General features: G+C 39.8%; 12 non-coding genes and 4 pseudogenes across 12 annotated transcripts; 15 read left to right on the top strand and 1 right to left on the bottom strand.

The window, feature by feature from the left end:
- Positions 1-1,770: 1,770 nt before the first annotated feature.
- Positions 1,771-1,877, bottom strand: LOC120271244. Its single transcript, XR_005539863.1, has one exon. It is a non-coding gene; the product is annotated as a small nucleolar RNA R71 (small nucleolar RNA).
- A 13,359-nt stretch (positions 1,878-15,236) lies between these two features.
- On the top strand, positions 15,237-15,355 carry LOC120271320. Its single transcript, XR_005539934.1, has one exon. It is a non-coding gene; the product is annotated as a 5S ribosomal RNA (ribosomal RNA).
- Positions 15,356-15,680: 325 nt separating this feature from the next.
- On the top strand, positions 15,681-15,798 carry LOC120271063 (annotated as a pseudogene).
- A 327-nt stretch (positions 15,799-16,125) lies between these two features.
- LOC120271024 lies at positions 16,126-16,244 on the top strand. The gene has a single exon (XR_005539765.1). It is a non-coding gene; the product is annotated as a 5S ribosomal RNA (ribosomal RNA).
- Positions 16,245-16,571: 327 nt separating this feature from the next.
- LOC120271021 lies at positions 16,572-16,690 on the top strand. The gene has a single exon (XR_005539762.1). It is a non-coding gene; the product is annotated as a 5S ribosomal RNA (ribosomal RNA).
- Positions 16,691-17,037: 347 nt separating this feature from the next.
- Positions 17,038-17,156, top strand: LOC120271226. Its single transcript, XR_005539846.1, has one exon. It is a non-coding gene; the product is annotated as a 5S ribosomal RNA (ribosomal RNA).
- Positions 17,157-17,485: 329 nt separating this feature from the next.
- On the top strand, positions 17,486-17,604 carry LOC120271425. Its single transcript, XR_005540032.1, has one exon. It is a non-coding gene; the product is annotated as a 5S ribosomal RNA (ribosomal RNA).
- A 348-nt stretch (positions 17,605-17,952) lies between these two features.
- LOC120271201 lies at positions 17,953-18,071 on the top strand. The gene has a single exon (XR_005539822.1). It is a non-coding gene; the product is annotated as a 5S ribosomal RNA (ribosomal RNA).
- A 337-nt stretch (positions 18,072-18,408) lies between these two features.
- On the top strand, positions 18,409-18,527 carry LOC120271029 (annotated as a pseudogene).
- A 313-nt stretch (positions 18,528-18,840) lies between these two features.
- LOC120271391 lies at positions 18,841-18,959 on the top strand. Its single transcript, XR_005540001.1, has one exon. It is a non-coding gene; the product is annotated as a 5S ribosomal RNA (ribosomal RNA).
- Positions 18,960-19,303: 344 nt separating this feature from the next.
- LOC120271035 lies at positions 19,304-19,422 on the top strand (annotated as a pseudogene).
- A 514-nt stretch (positions 19,423-19,936) lies between these two features.
- LOC120271423 lies at positions 19,937-20,054 on the top strand. Its single transcript, XR_005540030.1, has one exon. It is a non-coding gene; the product is annotated as a 5S ribosomal RNA (ribosomal RNA).
- A 355-nt stretch (positions 20,055-20,409) lies between these two features.
- Positions 20,410-20,528, top strand: LOC120270997. The gene has a single exon (XR_005539740.1). It is a non-coding gene; the product is annotated as a 5S ribosomal RNA (ribosomal RNA).
- A 350-nt stretch (positions 20,529-20,878) lies between these two features.
- Positions 20,879-20,997, top strand: LOC120271091 (annotated as a pseudogene).
- A 332-nt stretch (positions 20,998-21,329) lies between these two features.
- LOC120271285 lies at positions 21,330-21,447 on the top strand. The gene has a single exon (XR_005539902.1). It is a non-coding gene; the product is annotated as a 5S ribosomal RNA (ribosomal RNA).
- Positions 21,448-21,762: 315 nt separating this feature from the next.
- On the top strand, positions 21,763-21,880 carry LOC120271273. Its single transcript, XR_005539891.1, has one exon. It is a non-coding gene; the product is annotated as a 5S ribosomal RNA (ribosomal RNA).
- The last annotated feature ends 4 nt before the right edge of the window (positions 21,881-21,884 follow it).

The following is a 21,884-nucleotide window of genomic DNA, read 5'->3' on the forward strand; positions in this document are numbered from 1 at the left end:
GGAAGAGCTTTCGTTGGCACCGATCCGGCGAGGTGTATCCTAGGCCGGACAAAGGGACCCTTGTGACGAGTAGAGGACTCTCCACAAGACCATCGTCATGATTATCGAGGGGGTTTTCTATGGATTCTATGCTTTTACATTCGATTTCATTGATTGTATCTGGCTCCATGGAGAGCTAAACCCCCTAGTGGGTACTTGGGCATTTGTGAACCCTTGGATGTATTCGTTTCATTGAATCTCTTTGTTATGCTTTCAATTAATTGATGTTTATTGTGAGTTCCAACCTTGAATACTTGATTGTTTGAATACTCCCCTAGAGTGACACTAAGGTTGAGAGTTCTCATTGGTAACCCTTGTGAGTGAGTGACATACAACGAGTGTTAGACAAATCTAGTTGGAGAGGGTTGAGAGGGTAAGTCGAGAGGTAGCGGAGCGTCCCCTTTCCTCTCCGGTGTGATTTATTCTACCTCCGTTTGCTTGAGTTCTTTGTGGTCATAGTAGAGTGAATGGGCTAAGGGATGACCTTCCGCTTGGGCTTAGTTGTGGGTACAACGGAGTGAAGCGTAGAAGTGATCTTAGCATCTAGGGCTTAATTGTGGCTAGGGAGCTTCCACCTGGACCAAAGGGTTAGGTCTACATCTAGGAAGAGGATTTATCACTTGGAATCCCTAGAGCTCATTGCGATTCTATACGAGTGCGAGTTTGGGAGGTTATTCAATTTCTCCTCCGGGACATGTATAGAGTTAGGCATGGTTGACCTTAGATTTGGACCATGCATTTAAGGATCTCCATGACTCACTATTGCATTAGTTAGGAAACATAATAGAGGGTTATTGCACTTGAAACGATTGTCCTAGGCGGAACAATATCCGGGTACCCCATTTATATCGATTGCCTTACCTTCTCTTTTACTTGTGCTTTCTTTCTTGCTGCTTTTACTTTTGTTATTTGATATCTTGTCACACATCACTATTCATCTTTCACATAGTTAAGAAATAATTTAAGTATCATTACTCCCTACTCTATGGATACGATACCCACTCATCTGGGATTATTACTTCAACGACCCCGTGCACTTACAAGACTTACGCAAAGGGTGTTCGTTATGTTTTTGGCGCCGTTGCCAGGGAGTTGGCATTTAGAGATACTTTGTACTTTGTTTTCTTAGCTATTCATTCATTCTATTTCATATCTTCTTATTCTATCATCGTTCTGATTTCTTTTTTCTTTCTTTTTGGGTGCAGCTCCAGGTTATGACTCGAGGGAACCCCTCAATATTGATTGAAGGAGATCCCGAACTCGAACGTACACTTAGAAGGAAAGGGAAAGAACCTGTGCAAGAACAGTCTAATCTAGCTGATTTGGAAGTAAAAGAGTCTGAAAACATGGCAGAACATAATGCGCAACAGCGGACATTATCCGATTATGCTAGACCTTCAGTGTTGGGGACACAATCGAGTATTGTGCGTCCCCTGATTACAACTTAGAACTTCGAGCTGAAGCCGGCATTCGTCCACATGTTGCAGCAATCCGTACAGTTCAATGATTTGGGCGATGAGGATCCAAACAGTCATATAGAGAATTTTCTCGAGGTGTGTGATATGCTGAAGATAAACGGGGTGATGGATGATGCCATCAAGTTGAGAGCCATCCCATTTTCCTTAAAGGGGAGAGCGAAGCAGTGGCTACACTCATTACCTAGAGCCTCGATTACCACATGTGAGGAGAGGGCAGAAGCTTTTCCATTATTTCCCTCCCGGAAAATCTGTAAAGCTTAGGAATGAGATCTCATCCTTTGTACAGTTGGAATTGGAGTCTCTATTTGAGACGTGGCAAAAGTTCAAGGAGCTCCTGAAAAAGTGCCCACAACACGGATTCCTGGAGTGGATTATTGTTCAGACTTTTTACAACGGTTTGAATCCGAGTACAAAGCAACTCTTGGATACGGCAGGAGGAGGCACCTTAGGTAGCAAGACCCCCGGTGAGGCTTGTCAATTAATTGAAGAAATAGGGTTAAACAGTTACCAATAGAATGCCAGGGAGAAGAAAAAGGTGGCCGGTCTCTAAGAGATAGATGCAGTAACACCTACAATCCGGGTTGGAAAAATCATCCCAATTTCTCGTGGAGCAACCAAGGTCCACAAAAGGCCATGGGGCCACCGGGTTTCCAACAACAACAAGCCCCAAACATGGAAAATAGAGTTTCAGGTTTGGAGACCCGAATGACCGATTTGGAGAAGGCCTTGACTAGGTTTGCGCAATCGTCGGATGCAAGGTTTCAATCAGTTGAGGCTACACTTCGCAACCACACCGCCTCTTTGCATAATCTTGAAAATCAAGTGGGACAAATTGCGAAGTTCTTATTGGAAAGGTTACAAGGAAGCTTGCCAAGTAATACCGAGACCAACCCTAGAGAGCATGTGAAGGCAATCACTTTGAGAAATGGTATTGATGTTAAAGGTAGGCTTCCGAATGAGAAGCCAAGTGAACACGCACCCGAGGTCATAGAGGTCGAGGAGGGAACAACAAAAGAGAAGGAGATGGCACCCCCATCTTTCAAGCCAAGAATCCCTTATCCCTCTAGATTGAAGAATGACCAAGGGGATGAACAGTACAAGAAGTTCCTAAGTTTGTTCAAGCAACTCCACACAATATTCCTTTTGTTGAGGCATTGGCCCAAATGCCTAAGTATGCAAAATTTTTGAAAGACTTGTTGACTAATAAGAGGAAGTTAGAGGAGAGTACTTCAGTGATTCTAGATGCTTCGTGCTCGGCGGTGTTGCAAAAGAACATGCCGAACAAGAAGAAAGACCCGTGAAGCTTCATCATTCCATGTAATATTAGCAATCTAGGTGAAGAAATGGCATTGGCGGACTCAGGGGCCAGTATCAACGTCATGCCATACACTTTCTTTCAGAAGCTAGGCTTGGTGAGCCTAAGCCTACTCGGATGACTTTGCAATTTGCAGACCAAATGGTGAAGCATCCGAGGGGCATTATTGAAACGTGCTTGCCAAGGTGGACAAGTACATTTTTCCTGTTGACTTTTTAGTGCTAGATGTCTATGAGGATGCGGATGTACCTTTGATACTTGGGAGGCCATTTTTGCGGACTTCCAAAGCATTGATTGACATGGATGGCGGAGAGCTCACATTGAGAGTTTTAGATGACAAGCTCACATACCGCCTTGCTGAAGCCATGCGGCATTCTCTTGATTTCGATGATACTTTGTATTTTCTAGACACTACTGATGAGCTTGTTGATGAATACATGCAGGAGATGTTCAACCCGGATCCATACGAAGGTTTGTTCGACCAAGAAGAGGACATGGAAGAAGTAATGATGCTTGATTCGACGGAAGAGGTACCATCTACTCTGGGGATCCTGAAGAAGGTGCTCTGGAAGATGAAGAGGGCGAGGTGACGCCACCGGAAGCGCTCCAAGGCTGTTGGAGACATGCGTGAACCGAACAAGGTGGTTGAACCATTGCTAGGTGCACCCAAGCCAGATAATTCACCCTCTACCCTCAAGAGACTTTGCTCATCATGCTTCCAAGCCATGGGTAAGAAGGCAACCTTCATCTATGAACCCCCGTGAGGTAAGACAAGGTACGTCAAGCTTAGTGACGTTAAACAAGCGCCTCTTGGGAGGCAACCCAAGTGTTTATTGTTTTCTTAGTTGGTTAGTTTAGTTTGTTTGCATGAATAAATTGTTGAGTGTTGGTGTCTTGAGTTTAGATGCTTGTGCTGTGATTTTATTGTGGGTTTTTTTAATGTCACCGTGTGTTTTCATATCGATTTGGTGAAGTTGGGTCGTATGAGCTATTTCTCATGTTTTTCACTGGTACAAATTGCATAATAGGGCAGACTCTTAGTGTGTAAACATGTTCAGAAATTTTCTGCAGAAACAGCAGAGTTTTCTAAGCCATCCAGAGAAAACGCACGAGCGTGTGGAATTTCCGCATGCCCGTGGATTTGTATTGCAAGCTCATCCAGAGAAGGCACAGGGGCGTGTGGAGATGTTCAACCCGGATCGATACGAAGGTTTGTTCGACCAAGAAGAGGACAAGGAAGAAGTAATGATGCTTGATTCGACGGAAGAGGTACCATCTACTATGGGGATCCTGAAGAAGGTGCTCTGGAAGATGAAGAGGGCGAGGTGACGCCACCGGAAGCGCTCCAAGGCTGTTGGAGACATTCGTGAACCGAACAAGGTGGTTGAACCATTGCTAGGTGCACCCAAGCCAGATAATTCACCCTCTACCCTCAAGAGACTTTGCTCATCATGCTTCCAAGCCATGGGTAAGAAGGCAACCTTCATCTATGAACCCCCGTGAGGTAAGACAAGGTACGTCAAGCTTAGTGACGTTAAACAAGCGCCTCTTGGGAGGCAACCCAAGTGTTTATTGTTTTCTTAGTTGGTTAGTTTAGTTTGTTTGCATGAATAAATTGTTGAGTGTTGGTGTCTTGAGTTTAGATGCTTGTGCTGTGATTTTATTGTGGGTTTTTTTAATGTCACCGTGTGTTTTCATATCGATTTGGTGAAGTTGGGTCGTTTGAGCTATTTCTCATGTTTTTCACTGGTACAAATTGCATAATAGGGCAGGCTCTTAGTGTGTAAACATGTTTTGAAATTTTCTGCAGAAACAGCAGAGTTTTCTAAGCCATCCAGAACAACGCACGAGCGTGTGGAATTTTCCGCATGCCCGTGGATTTGTATTGCGAGCTCATCCAGAGAAGGCACAGGGGCGTGGACTCACCCTTGTGAGCGACCTTGTGATAAACACACGCCCGTGGGTAATTTCTGTACGGGTGTGCGTTTTCCTACAGGATCTTGGCAGATTATCCCGAGAGCACACAGGGCGTGGACTCGCCCCTGTCGGTGAACTTTTGACAATCGCACTGGCGTGGGTAATTTCCGCATGCCCGTGCGAAACTTTTGAGAGGAGCTCTCTCCATCTAGAGAAGGCACATGGGCGTGAGGTTGCTCCTGTGAGTTGGGCCTGTGAATGTCCACGCCCGTGCGGAATTTCCGCACGGGCGTACGAAACACTTGGAAATTTTTCTCGGATGTATAGAGAAGCCACAGGGGCGTGCGGCTGCCCCTGTAGGTCGGGCGCACGGGCGTGGGTATTTTCCACACGCCTGTGCGAGAGCGTTCAGAGACAGTGAGGGTTTTCCCGAGAGCGCACAGGGGCGTGCACTTGCCCCTGTGATGTTGTCTTGTGGAGACGCACGGGGCGTGGGTAATTTCCGCACGCCCGTGTGGATACACAAAATTCCAGGAGACGCGAGTTTTTCTTTAAAATCTTTGCGAAATCTCTTCTTCTTCATCTCCAACCACCCGAAAACCGCTCCTGATCAGTCTCTCGACAGCCTCTCATCACTGTTTTAGAGGGATTTCAAGCAAATTTTTGTGCCGAATTCAAAGCTTTCATACCCTTTTCATTGGTAAATCTTTTTATCCCTCTTCCTGGGGATGGGTCTCGTGGATGTCATTCGGGATGCCGAAAAGGCAGTTATTCCATCTCCGGTTGGACTCGATACTCTCAGGATGATGGGAGTAGTGCACAGATTTGGTCCCGGAGTTCACATTCTAGTTACATCCACCACTGAGAGCCTAGGGCAGAGGGGATGCAACAGGAGATTCCGCACTGACGGTGACCGAGAGCTTTGGGTGCCCGGGAACCCTTTCAAGAGCCTATGATCGTATTGAGAGTCTTGAGAGCACTGTGAGTGTACTCTTAGTCTGAGATCATCGAAATTCGGGCGATACTGTCAGCACAGTACACCGAGATGGTTGCCCGTTTTGACGTGTTACAGGAGCTTCTGATGGGCAGACTCCCGGCCCTCCGGCGTCACCATCACCACCTCCACCGGCGCCATTCGATCTAGCACCAGCAGCAGCAACTGAGCTAGAGCACGGCACCGACACTTGATTTATTTCCTTTCGTTTTATCACTCCTGCATTTTATTTTGGACTTGTATTCTTTGAAAAGGACTTTCCTTCTGAGTTTATCTTTATTTGTGTCTCGAGTTGTATTCATTGCTTTATCCTTTATATAATGGGGTTGCTTTTTGTTTTTATTGAGCTTGACTGAACCCTCTCATCTATGCGTGCAGATGGTCTTGTCATCATGGGAATTGAGACTTTGTCATGGGCATGGCCAAGGTGTTTCGGCACTTGGTTGTGGGAGCTTCACAACCCGTTGGAAGAACACTCCCAAAGACTTAGCTCCATCAAATGCAACACTAGGAGTAAGGGGAGCATTGTTTTGATTGCTTCTCTCCAATATGTTTTTCCTTGATATATTTTGAGTGAGCTTGCATATGTACATTGGGGACAATGTACAACTTAAGTGTGGGGGAGGGGAGTTTCATGGTGCACACATCTCTTTTATGCTGGTTCTGATTGTTATACATGTTCACATAGCCAATGGTGCTTCACCTTAGTTGCAATGTTTGTATTCTTGAGTTTAGGAGAGGTTTTAACATTGAATGTTCTCATGCTCTAGTTCTTACTTGAATTTTAGGAATTTTTGCCCGATTGACTCTTGTTGCACTACTCACTCTTTAAACTCTTTTGGAAACTCATGTTCGATGTTAAAGGGACTAGTTATAGTTGTTTCTTTTGTTATTTTTGAAAAAAATGGAAAAAATGAAAAAGAAGGAACAAAATAGTTTTATTGTTTATTTGTGCTTGTTGGGTGGAAAGAGCTACCACCTATGAAGTATGAAGCTACTCTCATAAGTCGGATACTAGTTATGCCATAATGAGAGAAAGAACTATCTTATAGGATGAGTGAAAGCTACCACTCCAGTAGAAAGAGCTACTACTTCGACAGTGTGAAAGCCATCTTAGCGGCCACTTTGGAAAGGGCTACCTTAGAGGATGTGTGAAGCTACTACCATCTTTGAAATTTTTGTAGATAAATAAGTCCCTTATACTTAGAACTTTGAGGAGTATACTTTGGGTTGTTTTGAGTGAGTTCACACACTTACACGGTTTCGGGTTTCTTGTCCTTTTTTATTCAAGTTTTTAGCTAGAGCATTGATTTTTCGTATTTAGTGTTGAAAATTCCCTTACTTGTAGAATGCTCTCTTTGTATGCTTTGGTGAACCTAAGGCCAAGCACTTCCAATATTTCCTTCATCTATGTACATAATGTTTTAATTTTTGCATGAGAACAAGCAAAAGCTTAAATGTGGGGGAGTTTGAGAAGTGCTTTGTGTGATAAGAATGCGAAGCGTTCTTTCCTTATGTTGAGCATTACTTTTCTCGGGTTTTAATGTTAATATGTGTGTATTTATGTTACTTTCATGTAGGTAGGGTTGTGAGGCCGATTATGAGAGAAAGAAGGCAATGTGGGTCGTAATGCACCAATTTGGAGGAAATCTTGCTAAGGTTCAAACGCGAAGACATAGGTTGCGTTCGAGATGAGGGAATGTGTGCCAACCTCCTTGTATTCGAGTTAGCACAACTATTTGGAGGGGCACAAGGGCAGTCACATTCAAGCATTCTGACTTGTGCATATAGAACAAGATCTCCACCAACATGTCCGTTATTGAAGAAGCAAAATAATCCACGATGTAAACATGTGCCCGTTTGCATTACCTCGATGAAAGCATGGATTCGGGAGTATTTCGGGCCGGTACTGTAGAAAGATATTATAGCAAATACTGTAGCAACACTGTTCACAGCCGGCCGAGAAAACAAAAAAACAGAGAATCCACAAGGGCGTGTGGAAATTCCACACGCCCGTGCGAAAAATCCACAGGGGCGCTTATAGGGGCGTGTAGATTCCCTAATTCCAGACCTTTAAAAGCCAATTTCAGTTTTGATTTCAGCATTCTTTTCCCCATCTTTTCCCCAACTTGGGAGAGAGCTTCGGCTATGGTTTTGAGTGGTATTGGCTAGGGATTTGGATATGTTTTATGGCTTCGATATTGCGCACCGTTTGGAAGAAGGTTATTTGGAGAACTTTTGTCCGCACCGATCCGGCGAGGTGTATCCTAGGCCGGACAAAAGGACCCTTGCGACGAGTAGAGGACTCTCCACAAGACCATTACCACGATTATCGAGGGGGTTTTCTATGGATTCTATGCTTTTACATTCGATTTCATTGATTGTATCTAGCTCCATGGAGAGCTAAACCCCCTAGTGGGTACTTGGGTATTTGTGAACCCTAGGATGTATTCATTTAATTGAATCCCTTTATTATGCTTTCAATTAATTGATGTTTATTGTGAGTTCCAACCTTGAATGATTGATTGTTTGAATACTCCCCTAGAGTGACACTAGGGTTGAGAGTTCTCGTTGGTAACCCTTGTGAGTGAGTGACACACCACGAGAGTTAGACAAAGCTAGGTTGGAGAGGGTTGAGAGGGTAAGTCGAGAGGTAGCGGAGCGTCCCCTTTACCCTCCGGTGGGATTTATTCTATTCCATTTCCTTGAGTTCTTTGCGGTCATAGTAAAGTGAATGGGCTAAGGGATGACCTTCCGCTGGGGCTTAGTTGCGGGTGCAACGTAGTGAAGCGTAGAAGTGATCTTAGCATCTAGGGCTTAATTGTGGCTAGGGACCTTCCACCTGGACCAATGGTTTAGGTCTACATCTAGGAAGAGGATTTATCACTTGGAATCCCTAGAGCTCATCGTAATTCTATACGGGTGCGAGGTTGAGAGGTTATTCAATTTCTCCTTCAGGACATGTATAGAGTTAGGCATGGTTGACCTTAGATTTGGGACCATGCATTTAAGGATCTCCATGACTCACTATTGCATTAGTTAGGAAACTTAATAGAGGGTTATTGCACTTGAAATGATTGTCCTAGGCGGAACAATATTCGGGTACCCCATTTATATCGATTGCCTTACCCCCTCCTTTACTTGCGCTCTCTTTCTTGTTGCTTTTACTTTTGTTATTTGATATCTTGTCACACATATCACTATTCATCTTTCACAGAGTTAAGAAATAATTTAAGTGTCTTTACTCCCTACTCTCTATGGATACGATACCCACTCATCTGGGATTATTACTTCGACGACCCCGTGCACTTGCGGGAGTTATGCAAAGGGCGTTCGTCATGGAGCATTTACCGGATACCTTATCATTATTGATGGAGATCTCCCTTTGTTTTTCACTTTCCCTTTGCATGCTTGCATTATTCTTATTATTGCCATTTAGTTCATTTCCTCACAATCTTGATTCCGACTAGATAACTGATAAGTGGTTACTACTAATACATCCGTTCCCTATGGATTCGACTACCCATCTCACTGGGTATTTTATTACTTCGACACCCGTGCACTTGCAGTACACACACGTAAATCGGTTGTGTTAGTGCCCAAGATACTGACTTGAGTCTAATGCTTACGAAGGTACATTCTAAGATTCTTGTAGGTGCTCAAAAGCTCTGTTGCATCTTCGGCTATCAAATATGTCAAGTTCTTTAAGTATAACTATCACTACAAGAAAAATTCCAAATCGGCACTGTAAAATTAGCACGGAAAAAAAATCGTGATAAATTTGTTACAACATTTGATATGGAACTAAGAAACAGTGTCAAATTTATGAATTTTTTAAAATATTTTTTAATTCCGTCCCAAATACCGTGCCAAATATATAAATTTAATAATTTTACATGGCAATGGCAAATGTAGTGACAAACATATTTTTTAAAAAACATAATTATATTATTACTGTGCCAAATACCGTGCCAAAAACTCAAAAATAATAATATATTAATACTATGCCAAATGTCTTGCCAAAATACAAATATAATAGTATATTGATACCGTGGCAAATACCATACCAAAATATAAATATAATATTATATTACTTCCATGCCAAATATCGTGACAACAATATAAAATATTATAATATACTAAGGTAGTGCCAAATACCGTGTCAACAATATAAAATATAATAATATACTAATACTGTGTCAAGTACGGTGTCAAAAATATAAATATAATAATATATTAACACCGTACCAAATACCGTGCAAAATATGGCAAATTATGAATATTGTGCCAAATACAGTGCCAAAAAATATAAATATAATAATATATTAATACTGTGCCAAATACCATGCCAAAAATACAAATATATTTATATATTAATAAGGTGACAAATACTGTGCCAAAGTATAAATATAATAATATATTAATACCGTGCCAAATACGGTGCCAAAAATATAAATATAATAATATATTAACACCGTACCAAATACCGTGCCAAAAATATGAATATATTTATGTATCAATGCGGTGACAAATACAGTGCCGAAAACTATAAATATAATAATATATTAATACCGAGACAAATACAGTGGTAAAAACATAAATATAATAATATATTAAGACCGTACCAAATCCCGTACCAAAAATATAAATATAGTAAATTATTAATACCATGCTAAATACAATGCCAAAATTACTAAATTGATTAATGTCTTATCAAATACAGTGAAAAAAATACAAAAAAATAATAATTTTTTAATACATTGTTAAACTCTTGATTTAAGATAATTATATATATATATATTTGTATTATTATATATAATTATATTATATATATAATATATTATATAATTATAATTCCATCCGCTCCTCATCCTCTCCCTCTCTCGAGACTCCGACAGGCCGCCTCCATCTCCGCAACTGATCGTGATGCCGACGACAGCCAGGCCGCCTTCCTCATCCTCTCCTCCTTAACTTGGATTTGACCGACGACCGCTATTGCTCCTCCGCCTGATGTCTCGGATGTCCAACAATCATCACCATTGTTGCCATTTCGAGGATTGCAGGTATGATCCTCTTTAAGCCCTCAACTTCGACGACGCCTACCTCATCAGAGATGTATCTAAGTATTGCAATTTCTTTACCTAATTTTCTTATGAGTTTTTCCTTATTTTTGTGGTGTTTTGGTTCTAGGTCTGCTAATGAATGACTATAATTTTGATCGCAAGTTGACAATCTTGGCCTAGAGTGCTTTCGAAGTGGTATTGTTATCTATAAACCTTTTGATTGATTTATTTCTGAATTTTTGTTGGTTTGGTGATTAATTAACTTTTTCTAGGGTAAGGGTTCATTGATTCTAGGTACAAATACTGTTTTCAAAAGAGAAGATGATGGTGGTGGAGAAGCTCTCTTCCTTATAAGTTTTTTTTATAATTTTATTTTGGAGTTTCAATTTTCTGATTTCTGAATTATTGTTGTCGTCTTGTTCTTGTGTCAATTATTTTCTTGTGTTTTTTCTGAAATAAGTTTGAATTAGAACAGATGAAGAATATGGTGATCTGATGAAATACTCTTGTAGTTGACTTGTTATTTAGGGACGACATAGAGCCAACTTCTTCAAGTCTTATTGATTCATGGATGTAATTTTTGTGGTGTTTTTCGTTGTGTAAATGGTTTAGATCTTGTGTGAAAATTACTTGCTTGTTTTCTTAGTTTCTTAACGCTGTAAGATCTAGGTTTCTCTCTTGATCTCAATTCCCCAAATTATTAATGGTAACATAGATGAGCAATTTTTTTTATTAATTCCTCATCGATATGTTGTGGACTTCAATAAATTCATGATTGAAGATACTAAACTTCAGTCTTTTTTGACACTAGCTACGGTACTTGTTATGGGTGTGGAAACCCTTGTATGAAATCTTATTCATTGTATAGGATTAGAGATCGTAGTCGTGTTTGGAATTATGCCAAACATTGAATTCTCCTTCTATTTAAGGATATTTGGATTGAAATGCCAAAGATTCCGATGCTCGTACATATGTTGTTATCAATGTTTTTTTTCTATTTTATTTTATTGAACTAGAAGAGTGTTATTCATGGGAATTTTGCACAAAATTCAGCAATAGTGAGTAAATAAACCCTCTTACGAGTCTTTAGAAGTCCTTTTGTATTCACTTACCTTTTTTATTATGATTGTTGGACCACGACAGTTAATGAGCTAGCCTTATTGTTTCTTATCTTTGGTTGAAGCATTTCATTTATATTTTATATCAGGCCTGACCTATTTGAGATACAGAGTAGTATAGCTAGTTTTATGGTTGTTGTTGTGTATAGGAAAAGTTATTTTGGTATCTATACTTGTTGTACTGAAAGAATCTCTTATTATGTCAACTGTTTCTATGCTGCATATTGGTCTGCCTATATTCTGCTTGTTTTTTCAAAATTCATAGCATTAGATGCTTCAAGATGCAGCTAATTATATCTTATTAGTTAGTCTTATCAATGGACTTTTGGTCTTTATGTATTTTCTAGAAATGCCTGGCATTGTTTTTGCATGTTATTGTTGGTTGTTTGGGTAAGATTAGACTAGACTCTAAATGGCACCATTCTACACATAATTATCTTTGCATTCATTAGCATAACTCTTTAGGTTGTCTCCTTTTGATATATTTATATAATGCTGATTATGTTGTAAACTTTTTATGGTATTGGTGGTTCATCAATGTTCCTATATTGGTAACTGTTAAAATTATTTTTTAATATTAAAACTTTCCTTTAATGCATTGAAGAGCATTGATGACATAAGGAATTATCGTACAACAAAAGTGCCTTGCTTTGATTTTGAGAACCGTAGTGGTAATGGATTCAAGGAACTTCAAGTTTTGGAGGACTGCGGAGTGGTAAAGATTGTATTGTGTATTTCTTTTCCTGCTAAAAGTATTCGATGTTTCTCTTTTGATTGTCGTTAGACTTATGTTACACTAGAACTTTAATTAGGTAGAAGGTTTTCCTCTAGTCACAAATCTAAGATGCATCCATATGGAATGTAGACCGCCTGCTACTTACTAGAGCAGGTGTCTTGTGTCTTTAATTGTCTTTTATCAACATGCATGTGCCTTGAGTATGCTCTTATTTATGATATTCCATATATACAGTCTCCTTCTCAGTCTTAAATTTCAAGTATTACATTATGGTTTCTTCATTCCAATTGGATGTTAGTCTTACATACAACTTATGCAAGTGCTGAAATACTACATATTCAAGTGTTTTGTCTAATCAAAACAAATCCTGCATTGGTACACTGAAAAAGGTAGTGGATCCAGTAGGTTGAGTAAGATCAGTCGAGCATGCCTTGAACTTGCCTGGTTTGTTGACTTCCATGTAATAATGTTTTGAGTTTAGGTTTTCATGCAGGTTGTCTCAGCATTTTTTTTGGTACATCCTCATATTGATGACCATGTGAATATTCTTATCTCCTTGTGAATTTTAATAGGTAGTCAAGTGGCTAAAAACCATCTTGAATTTGTGGTATAAACAATCCAAGCTATATATGGCTAGTATGTATTTTCTTGTGATTGCCAAAAATCTATATCATTCCAATCTTCTTTTTCTTCTTCTTCTTCTTTTTTTTCTTTTTAAAATTTTTATTCCTTAAAAGACATGTAGGTTTTCTGTTTGCTTCTGTGTTTATTCCATGACATCCTTTGCATTTCATTATGCTAGGTGATATTTGAGGGGGTGTATGCATTGCATCCTTATATAAGGGAATCACTTGACTTATGGATTGCTGTAGTGAGTTGTTGACACTCCCATTTGCTCTATGCTAAATTCAGATTTTATTTTATTTTTAAGTGCTTAACTAAAATGTCTATGTGGCTAATAGGATTCTTGGAATCAATATTAGGTTGGTGGCTTTCACTCACATCTTATTGCTAGAGTTCAGAGAGACAAGAATCATGCTGGTTGTACAATATCTCAGGAGAAAATAATGACAATAGTATTTCCTATGTTTCAGCAACACATTGAACCCCATCTTATTTTTCTTTCTCTTGTAGCTCAAGATACGAAATGACTTTGATCCCGTACTTTCTCCTGAAAGTTCACTTTTTGTATTGAAAAGTAATAGGCAGGTATTCCCTAAGTTTTCTTAATATGCTTATTGATAAGTGCTTGTGTATTAGTAATACGAAGTATTTTTTTCTTATGATGAGCATTACTTTTATCAGGTTTTAGCGCGAATACATGTACATTTGTGTTACCTTTATGCATGTAGGGTTGTGGAGCCGAATATGAAAAAAAAAAACCAATGTGGATAGTGAATGCACTATTTGATGAAGTCTTGGAAGGAACAAATGCAAAGACACAAGTTGGGCTCAATTATATGAGAATGTGTGCCAACATCCATGTGTTCAAGCAATTACAAAGATTTGGAGGGGCACGGAGGCAGTGACATTCGCGTATCCCGACTTGTGCATTGATAGAAAGATCTTTACCAATTAGGCTGTTTATTGAAAAAGCGACGCGATCTTCGGCATAGACATGTGCCCGTTTATGTTGCCTCGATGAAAAATGTGAATCGGGGGTGTTTCATGCAGAATACCGTAGCAATGTACTGTAGCAGTTACTGTTTACAGCTTGTAGAAAATTAGAATTCCAGAGAATCCACACGGGCGTGTGGAAATTCCACACACCTATGTGGATTCCCTATTCCAGCCCTTTATAAAGCCGTGATTCAGCCTGATTTCAGTATCCTCTTTTCTATCTTTTCTCCATCTTTGGAGAGTCTTGCAGCTAGGGTTTAGAGAGGAATTCCCAAGGCTTTCAGAGTGGTTATATGGCTTCGATACCGTGTTTCTCTTGGAAGACACTTATTGGGGGAGCTTTCGTCGGCACCGATCAGACAAGGTGTGCCCTGTGGCTTGACAAGGGGACCTTTGGAGAGGAAGAGGCTACTCCACAAGACCATTGACATGAATACCGAGGGGATTTTTCTATGGATTACTTGTTTTTACTTTTAATTGCATTATTGATTGTATCTTGCTCCTTGAAGAGCTAAACCTCCTAGTGGCACATTTGGACTTGTAAACCCGAAGATGTTATTATTTCATTGACCTTTTATAATGCTTTCCTTGATTGATGTTTTTAATTGAGTTAAAATCTTGAATGCTTGTTGAATGATTTCTCCCTTAGAGTGATACTAGGGTTGAGAGTCTATATTGGTAAGCCTTGTGAGTGAGTGACACACCACGAGAGTTGGACAAAGCTTGATTGGATAGGGTCGAGAGGGTGAGTCGAGAGGTAGCGGAGCGTCCCCTTTCCCTTCCGGTGTGATTTATCCTACCTCCCATTTTCAATTGAAGGTCTGTGTTGGAAGCGGATGGTGCGGGTCCATCCGCTAACATCCGATGTTGGAGAAGCCCCATCAGTTCGGATCATCGATCTATCTTGGCCTTGTCAGTAAGTCATCAATTTATTGCAACACGTGTTTATTTTCATCGGGTGCGATCATACCAGCACTAAAGCACCGGATCCCATCATAACTCCGAAGTTTAGCGTGCTTGGACGAGAGTAGTATTAGGATGGGTGACCTCCTAGGAAGTCCTCGTGTTGCACCCCATCTCCTTTTTTTTTCCTCCATCGTTTCCCGTATCCGTTTTTTCTCAATATTCTTACTCCTTTACAATAATAATAATAATAATAAATTTTATTATTATTATCAAAAAATAAAATGCCCGACTCTTGTTTCGCGGGTCTTCCCATCGTATTTTTTTTTTTCAAACAAAAAATCAGGTTTTCAATTGTAGGTATGTGCTGGAAGCGGATGGCGTGGGTCCATCCGCTAACATACGACGTTGGAGAAGCCCCGTCAGTTCGGATCATTGATTTATCTTGGCCTTGTCAGTAAGCCATCAATTTAGTGCAACACGTGTTCATTTACATGGGGTGTGATCATACATCACTAAATCACCGGATCCCATTAGAACTCCGAAGTTAAGCGTGCTTAGGGGAGAGTAGTACTAGGATGGGTGACCTACTGGGAAGTGATCGTGTTACACCCCATCTCCTTTTTTTTTTTTTGCTCCATCATTTCCCGTATCCATTTTTTCTCAATATTATTACTTCTTTACAATAATAATAATAATAATAAATTTTATTATTATTATCAAAAAATAAAACTCAAGACTATTGTTTCGCCGGTAATCCCATCGTATTTTTTTTTCAAACACAAAATCCCATTTTTAATTGAAGGTCTGTGCTGGAAACGGATGGCGTGGGTCCATCCGCTAACATCTGACGTTGGAGAAGCCCCATCAGTTTGGATCATCGATCTATCTTGGCCTTGTCATTAAGTCGTCGATTTATTGCAACGCGTGTTCATTTTCATTGGGTGCGATCATACCAGCACTAAATTACCGAATCCCATTAAAACTCTGAAGTTAACCGTGCTTGGGCGAGAGCAGTACTAGGATGGGTGACCTCCTGGGAATTCCTCGTGTTTCACCCCATGTCCTTTTTTTTTTGCTCCATCGTTTCCCGTATCCATTTTTTCTTAATATTCTTACTGCTTTATAATAATAATAATAATAATAATAATTTTTATTATTATTATCAAATAATAAACACCCGATTCTTGTTTCGCGGGTCTTCCCATCGTATTTTTTTTTTCAAACACAAAATCTCGTTTTCAATTGAAGGTCTGTGTTGGAAGCGGATGGCGCGGGTCCATCCGCTAACATCTGACATTGGAGAAGCCCCATGAGTTAGGATCATCGATCTATCTTTACCATGTCTGTAAGGCGTAAATTTATTACAGTGCGTGTTCATTTTCATCGTGTGTGATCATACTAGCACTAAAGCACCGGATCCCATCAGAACTCTGAAGTTAAGCGTGCTTGGGCGAGAGTAGTACTTGGATCGATGACCTCCTGGGAAGTCCTCTTGTAGCACTCCCATCTCCTTTTTTTTTTGCTCCATCGTTTACCGTATCCGTTTTTTCTCAATATTCTTACTCCTTTACAATAATAATAATAATGATAATAATAATAATAATAATAATAAATTTTATTATTATTATCAAAAAATAAAACTCCCGACTCTTGTTTCACGGGTCCTCCCATCGTATTTTTTTTTTCAAACACAAAATCCAATTTTTAATTGAAGGTCTGTGTTGGAAGCGGATGGCGCGGGTCCATCCGCTAACATCCGACGTTGGAGAAGCCCCATCAGTTCGGATCATCGATCTATCTTGGCATTGTCAGTAAGTCGTCAATTTATTGCAACGAGTGTTCATTTTCATCGGGTGTGATCATACCGGCACTAAAGCACCAAATCCTATTAGAACTCTGAAGTTAAGCGTGCTTTGGCGAGAGTAGTACTAGGATGGGTGACCTCCTGGGAAGTCCTCGTGTTGCACCCCATGTCCTTTTTTTTTCTCCATCGTTTCCCGTATACATTTTTTCTTAATATTCTAACTCCTTTATAATGATAATAATAATAATAACAATAAATTTTATTATTATTATCAAAAAATAAAATACCCGACTCTTGTTTTGCGGGTCTTCCTATAGTATTTTTTTTTCAAACACAAAATCCCGTTTTCAATTGCAGGTCTGTGTTGGAAGCGGATGGCGCTAAGTCTATCCGGTAACATCCGACGTTGGAGAAGCCCGATCAGTTCGGATCATCGATCTATCTTGGCCTTGTCAGTAAGTCGTCAATTTATTGCAACGCCTGATCATTTTCATCGGTTGCGATCATAACAACACTAAAGCACCGGATCCTATCAGAACTCTGAAGTTAAGCGTGCTTGGGCGAGAGTAATACTAGGATGGGTGACCCCTTGGGAAGTCCTCGTGTTGCACCCCATCTCCTTTTTTTTTGCTCCATCGTTTCCCGTATCCATTTTTTCTCAATATTCTTACTCCTTTACAATAATAATAATAATAATAATAATAATAATAATAATAATAATAATAAATTTTATTATTATCAAAAAATAAAATGCCCGACTCTTGTTTCGTGGGTCTTCCCATCGTACTTTCTTTTTCAATCACAAAATCCCGTTTTCAATTGAAGGTCTGTGTTGGAAGCGGATGGCGCGGGTCCATCCGCTAACATCCGACGTTGGACAAGCCCCATCAGTTCGGATCATCGATCTATCTTGGCCTTGTCAGTAAGTCGTCAATTTATTGCAACGCGTGTTCATTTTCATTGGGTGCGATCATACCGGCACTAAAGCACCGAATCCCATTAAAACTCTGAAGTTAAGCGTGCTTGGGCGAGAGTAGTACGAGGATGGGTGACCTCCTGGGAAGTCCTCGTGTTGCACCCCATGTCCTTTTTTTTCTCCATCGTTTCCCGTATCTATTTTTTCTTAATATTCGAACTCCTTTATAATGATTATAATAATAATAATAATAATAACAATAAATTTTATTATTATTATCAAAAAATAAAACACCCGACTCTTGTTTTGCGGGTCTTCCTATAGTATTTTTTTTTCAAACACAAAATCCCATTTTCAATTGAAGGTCTGTGTTGGAAGCGGATGGCGCTGAGTCCATCCGCTAACATCCGACGTTGGAGAAGCCCGATCAGTTTGGATCATCGATCTATCTTGGCCTTGTCAGTAAGTCGTCAATTTATTGCAACGTGTGTTCATTTCAATCGGTTGCGATCATAACAACACTAAAGCATCGGATCCTATCAGAACTCTAAAGTTAAGCGTGCTTGGGCGAGAGTAATACTAGGATGGGTGACCCCTTGGGAAGTCCTCGTGTTGCACCCCATATCCTTTTTTTTTTGCTCCATCGTTTCCCGTATCCGTTTTTTCTCAATATTCTTACTCCTTTACAATAATAATAAATTTTATTATTATCAAAAAATAAAATGCCCGACTATTGTTTCGGGTGTCTTCCCATCGTACTTTTTTTTTCAAACAGAAAATCCAGTTTTCAATTGAAGGTCTGTGTTGGAAACGGATGGCGCGGGTCCATCAGCTAACATCCGACGTTGGATAAGCCCCATCAGTTCGGATCATCGATCTATCTTGGCCTTGTCAGTAAGTCATCAATTTATTGCGACACGTGTTCATTTTCATCGGTTGCGATCATACCAACAATAAAGCACCGGATCCCATCAGAACTCCGAAGTTAAGCGTGCTTGGGCGAGAGTAATACGAGGATGGGTGACCTCCTGGGAAGTCCTCGAGTTGCACCCCATCTCCTTTTTTTTTTCTTGCTCCATCATTTATCGTATCCGTTTTTTTCTCAATATTCTTACTCCTTTACAATAATAATAATAATAATAATAATAATAATAATAAATTTTATTATTATTATCAAAAAATAAAACGCCCGACTCTTGTTTCGCGGGTCTTCCCATCATGTATTTTTTTCAAACACAAAATCCCGTTTTCAATTGAAGGTCAGTGTTGGAAGAGGATGGCGCTGGGTCCATTCGCTAACATCCGACGTTGGAGAAGCCCGATCAGTTTGGATCAACGATCTATCTTGGCCTTGTCAGTAAGTCATCAATTTATTGCAACGCGTGTTCATCTTCATCGGTTGAGATGATAACAGAAGTAAAGCACCGGATCCTATCAGAACTCCGAAGTTAAGCGTGCTTGGGCGAGAGTAATACTAGGATGGGTGGCCCCCTGGGAAGTCCTCGTGTTGCAACCTATCTCCTTTTTTTTTTTTGCTCCATTGTTTCCAGTGATCCGTTTTTTTCTCCATATTCTTACTCTTTTACAATAATAATAATAATAATAATAATAATAATAATAATAATAATAATAATAATAGGTTAGGTGACCCCCTAGGAAGTCTTCGTGTTGCAAGCTATCTCCTGCTCCATCGTTTCCCATATTCGCTTTTTTTCTCAATATTTTTACTCCTTTACAATAATAATAATAATAATAATAATAATAATAATAATAATAATAGTAATAATAATAAATTTTATTATTATTATCAAAAAATAAAATGCACGACTCTTGTTTCGCGGGTCTTCCAATCGTATTTTTTTTTCAGACACAAAATCCCGTTTTCAATTGAAAGTCTGTATTGGAAGCGGATGGCGCGGGCCCATTTGCTAACATCCGACGTTGGAGAAGCCCCATCAGTTCGGATCATCGATCTATCTCGGCGTTGTCAGTAAGTCATCAATTTATTACAACGGGTGTTTATTTTCATCGGGTGCGATCATATCAGCACTAAACCTCCGGATCCCATCAGAACTCCGATGTTAAGCGTGCTTGGGCAAGAGTAGTACTAGGATGGGTGACCCTCGGGAAGTCCTCGTGTTGCAACCTATCTCTTTTTTTTTTTGCTCCATCGTTTCTTGTATCCGTTTTTTCTCAATCTTCTTATTCTTTTACAATAATAATAATAATAATAATAATAATAGTAATAATAATAATAATAATAAATTTTATTATTATTATCAAAAAATAAAACGCCCGACTCTTGTTTCGCGGGTCTCCCCATCGTATTTTTTTTTTCATACACAAAATCACGTTTTCAATTGAAGGCCTGTATTGGAAGCGGATGGCGCGGGTCTATCCGCTAACATCTGACATTGGAGAAGCCCCATCAATTCTGATCATCGATCTATCTTGGCTTTGTCAGTAAGTCGTCAATTTATTGCAACGCATGTTCATTTTCATCGGGTGCGATCATATCAGCACTAAACCTCCGGATCCCATCAGAACTCCGATGTTAAGCGTGCTTGGGCAAGAGTAGTACTAGGATGGGTGACCCCCTGGGAAGTAATCGTGTTGCAACCTTTCTCTTTTTTTTTTTTTTGCTCCATCGTTTCCCGTATTCGTTTTTTCTCAATATTCTTACTCCTTTACAATAATAATAATAATAATAATAATAATAATAATAATAATAATAAATTTTATTATTATTATCAAAAAATAAAACGCCCGACTCTTGTTTCGCGGGTCTTCCCATCGTATTTTTTTTCAAACCCAAAATCCCGTATTCAATTGAAGGTCTGTGTTTGAAGCGGATGGTGCGGGTCCATCGGCTAACATCCGACGTTAGAAAAGCCCCATCAGTTCGGATCATCGATCTATCTTAGCCTTGTCAGTAAGTCGTCAATTTATTGCAACACGTGTTCATTTTCATCGGGTGCGATCATACCAGCACTAAACCTCCAGATCCCTTCAGAACTGCGATATTAAGTGTGCTTGGGCGAGTGTAGTACTAGGATGGGTGCCCCCCTGGGAAGTTCTCATGTTACACCCTATCTCCTTTTGCTCTATCGTTTCCCAGTATCTGTTTTTTCTCAATATTCTTACTCCTTTACAATAATAATAATAATAATAATAATAATAATAATAATAATAATAATAAAAATAATAATAAATTTTATTATTATTATCAAAAAATAAAACGCTCGACTCTTCCCATCGTATTTTGTTTTTCAAACACAAAATCCCGTTTTCAATTGAAGGTCTGTGTTGGAAGCGGATGGCGCTGGTCCCCGACGTTGGAGAAGCCCCATCAGGAGGATCATCGATCTATCTTGGCCTTGTCAGTAAGTCGTCAATTTTTTGCAACGCGTGTTAATTTTCATCGGGTGTGATCGTACCAGCACTAAAGCACCGGATCCCATCAGAACTCCGAAGTTAGCGTGCTTGGGCGAGAGTAGTACTAGGATGGGTGACCCCCTGGGAAGTTCTCATGTTACACCCTATCTCCTTTTTTTTTTTTGCTCTATCGTTTCCCGTATCTGTTTTTTCTCAATATTCTTACTCCTTTACAATAATAATAATAATAATAAAAATAATAATAAATTTTATTATTATTATCAAAAAATAAAACGCTCGACTCTTCCCATCGTATTTTGTTTTTCAAACACAAAATCCCGTTTTCAATTGAAGGTCTGTGTTGGAAGCGGATGGCGCTGGTCCCCGACGTTGGAGAAGCCCCCATCGGAGGATCATCGATCTATCTTGGCCTTGTCGATGAAAGTCGTCAATTTTTTTGCAACGCGTGTTAATTTTCATCGGGTGCGATCAAACCAGCACTAAAGCACCAGATCCCATCAGAACTCCGAAGTTAGCGTGCTTGGGCGAGAGTAGTACTAGGATGGTTGACCTCCTGGGAAGTCCTCGTGTTGCACCCAATCT

This window comes from Dioscorea cayenensis, chromosome 10 (assembly GCF_009730915.1).
Source record: "Dioscorea cayenensis subsp. rotundata cultivar TDr96_F1 chromosome 10, TDr96_F1_v2_PseudoChromosome.rev07_lg8_w22 25.fasta, whole genome shotgun sequence".
NCBI classification, from domain to species: Eukaryota; Viridiplantae; Streptophyta; class Magnoliopsida; order Dioscoreales; family Dioscoreaceae; genus Dioscorea; species Dioscorea cayenensis.